The sequence below is a fragment of the Polistes fuscatus genome, unplaced genomic scaffold, assembly GCF_010416935.1.
Source record: "Polistes fuscatus isolate 324 unplaced genomic scaffold, CU_Pfus_HIC Scaffold28, whole genome shotgun sequence".
NCBI lineage: Eukaryota > Metazoa > Arthropoda > Insecta > Hymenoptera > Vespidae > Polistes > Polistes fuscatus.
Window position 1 is genome coordinate 695,715 of NW_025113105.1, and position 4,190 is coordinate 699,904.

The following is a 4,190-nucleotide window of genomic DNA, read 5'->3' on the forward strand; positions in this document are numbered from 1 at the left end:
GGATCGTCAAAGAGCATAATAATTACAGCGCCCGCAGAGAAGAGGCTCAACCCTTTGTTCTATAGTCACTTTGCAAAAGGGGGCTGCCAGGGCGCGAGAGGGATACTCTCGCGAGAGAATGAGAGAGAGAGAAAGAGAAAGAGAGAGAGAAACGAAACGGAGGGAGGTCGTGGCTCGTTCTGAGAGAAAGAGAAAGATATATATATATATATATATGTATATAGTAATATATAGATAAAGATAGAGAATGAGTATGAGAGAGAGAGAGAGAGAGAGGGAAATAGATAGAAAGAGAAAACGGTTGTCGGTGCTTGGAGAGCATCCGTTTCAGCCGCGCCATTATGTAATTGATCTGAGCTTTCCGTACGCGATCATCGTGTAATGCATTCTCTGGTACTCGACACGTGCGATTCCACAGAGATTTTTCTCTCTCTCTCTCCCTCTCTCTTTCTCTCTCTCTCTTTACCGAAACCGCGAAATATATAGAAAAGTACCGGGCCTCCTCCCAAACCGAAACTACCACCACCACCACCACCACACTCCTTCCTCTTCCTTCTTTCATTTTTTTCCAGGCCCTTTTCTCTCTCTTTCTATTTGTTTTTGTTCTTTCTTTTTTCTTCAGTAGCAGTAGCAGTAGCATCGTGATATAGGTGAAAGGATTATACGAACTTTGCTAAAGGCGAAAGGCTAGGGAAAGGTCAAACGATTTACCTACGCCGATGATTTTGTTGAAATCCTTCAAAGGAATTCTTCTTTGCTCTTTTCCAATTCGTCTTTTCCACTTTTATGAAAACGGTGCGATTCCGCAAAACACTTCCGACGATACTCTCTCTCTCTCTCTCTCTTACTCTCACGTTCTTCTTAGTTTTCTTCTTCCCTTATCGAAATCGAAGATGACATTTTTTCCTACCCATCCTTGGAAGGTTTAAAAAAAAAGAAAAATGAAAAAACAAAGAAGAAGAAGAAGAGGAAGAGGAAGAAGAGGAAGAGGAAGAAGAGGAAGAAAAAGCCGAGTGATTATACGCGATTTTCCGTACGCGATCAAAAAGCTTTGCGGTAGGATTCCCGTTAAATGAAAATATCGTCGTTTATGTGTGTCAAGTACTACGAAACGTACGTACTACTATACGACGACGAGAAAGATTTCAACGGGCTTATAAATGAAAAAGAAAAAAAAATGAAAAAAGAAAAAAAAAAAAAGATAAGGATGGACGATTTGTTGTAATTAATAGAGAAATTAGTACGCTTATATGATATAATATGTACGTAGTAAATAGAGTAATATATACTCGTGATCGTTGGTAGAATCAATTAGAACGGGAGAGATTAATGCATGTACTACCATTCATTCATCAAGTTAATCTTTCAATGTGTTCACGATTTAACGTGCATTAAAATTATTCATTTGATCGTATATATATTTAACTATGCGTACGTGTATTTTCATTTCACATAAGTGTTTCATTCCTATCAATGGAAATCCAAATTCCGTGAAGACAATCAAATGAAGGGAATTAAGAGTAGGAAAGGGGGTGGGGGTGGTGGTGGTTGGATTATATTATCGGTAATGATTTTGTTCGATTTTTGTTCCTTTTTATTACGTTTCCTCCCTCATTCCTTTTTCTCATCCCTTCTATTCTCTTCTATTCTCTCTCTCTCACTCCTATCTCTCTTTCTCTCTCTCTCTCGACTACGTTCCTAGAATAGATATTTAATTAAAGTTGTTTGCGCGACCAAGTTCGGAAAGTTCGGGGATAACTTAGTGGCAGGAAACAGGGAAGGAACCATTTAATTGTCTTCGCATTAAATGCATCGCATAACTCATGGATTATCTTCTTCTTCTTCTTCTTCATTCGTTCGTTCGTCATCATCATCATCATCATCATCATCATCATCATCATCATCGTCGTCGTCGTCGTCGTGTCAGAAAGTTGAATATCGTACTTACTACCTTTCTCAAACGTGATAAAAGTTGAGACTAAAAAGAAACATAACTAAGTATGATCCTGAAATAATCGAAACTTTCATTATTATTCTTCCCTATCTCGTTTATGATTTTAATGATTCGATTATTTATTTATATTAATATAATAATATTTTATTATTTTTATTTATTTTTTATTATAATTTTTATTTTTAATTATATTAATTGTATTATAATAATTCGATTTAATCGATCGATATACAAATTGGATTACATTTTTTCTTTTTTCATAATACTTACGTAATTAATAATAATAATAATATATTATACAATGTATATAAACGAAACAAACTAAAAGAGAATGAATACTATTGAAAAATACTGATACGTATATATATATGTGTGTGTGTAATCGAAACTTTCATTATTAAAAAATATATTAATGATCATACAAGTAACTATAGTAATTATTTATATATAAATTTTTATATCTATACATACTAATATATTAATATATATATATAAATTAATATTTTTATATAATTATAATATAAATATATAATATATAATAAATATATAATAAATAATAATTAATAATATATAACATTAATATATTAATATATAATTTATAATATTATAATAATATAAATATAATATATAATAATAATAATTATATATTAATAAATATATAATATAATAATAATTAATATAATATATAATATATAATAAATTATAATATGAATATTAACCCTTTGCACTCGAGCGGCGCCGATACGGCGCCCGGCCTCCTATTTCAAGTGTCAACTCAACCAAAACTAATTATAGAGTGTAGTATTTATCAAAGTTTGTTTTTTTCGACATATAAATGAATAAACCGATGATATTTTATTATTTCTATAGGCTTGTTTGTTTATAAATGTTTTTAAAGTACCTGTAAAATGTCTACTTAATTTGGCCGAAATCGTCTCGAGTGCAAAGGGTTAATATATAATAATTAATAATAAATATATAATAATATATAATACTAGTTTTTTTGTTTTTTCCTTTCGTGTGTGTGTTTCTTATAATACATAGATAAATGAACGATATGAGAATATTCGTTTTTGGTAATATGGAAGAAAAAGGAAATTTAACGTTGTGAACGATGCTTTAACTTGAGAAAGGAGAAGCCGAGCAGCGATCGCATAAACGTATTCGTGTCAAAAGCAGCTCCGGTCGAGACCCGAGTTATCCTCTGACCTCGCTCCGTCATCTCCAACTTAGCTTGCTTCTCGTTCGCAAGGCCAAACCGATTTTCTCTCTCTCTCAAACTATTCATATTTTTTCCTTTACCAACAAAGTTTTACGATGCAAAACACTTTGATACGATACCCGGATTATTCTAAATAAATCCAAAGATTTACCTACGTTAAATCAAAAGTTCAACGTTCAACAAATTTATAACACGAATTTTATTTTTTACAAGCTTATCAATTATTTCCTTATATATATATATATATATAAATACATGTATGTATTTATAAAAAGACGTATACATTCCCCTACCACCACACACACACACACACACATATATACGTATCAGTACTTTTCAATGGTATTTATTTTCTTTTAGTTTGTTTCGTTTATATTCGTTCGAGCGATACGAAGAGAAACGAGGATTCGGAAGAGAAAAATAATCTGACGACGCATCTATCCCTCTAACCCCCTGGCCCCCTTTTCCCCCTCTAACCTGTTCATCCCCCTTTTTTCTCTACCGTCATCCTTCTCTACTTTCTCCACCTACACCTTTCTCCTCCTGTTCGATTCGTCGATAGAAAAATTTTCTTTCGACGTATTCCCGTTATCTACTACATTCGCACACCCAAAAAGAGAAGATAGTAGAGTATGATACTGAATATTCTATAATACGTGTGTTTGGATGGGTTGAGCCGATGCATAGCAGCGGATGCGTTTGCACGTTTCTACTACGTTAACGTGTAGAATATATATATATATACTATTTTGAGGAAAATTCTGTTCTTTCATAGGATGAGAGAACACATTGGCAGCAGCGTCATAGCTGCTGCTGCTGCTGCTGCTAACACACACACACACACACACACACATATATATATACATATATCTATAGCTATATCTCTTTCTCTTTCTTCTTATTTTTTGTAAAAAAACCCGCGACATATGCGAAGTCTCGCGAATATTTCGCGAGCACTTCGTCACTTCGTACTCGAGGTTCAACACACCGTGATAAAGCTTCACAACTTCGCGG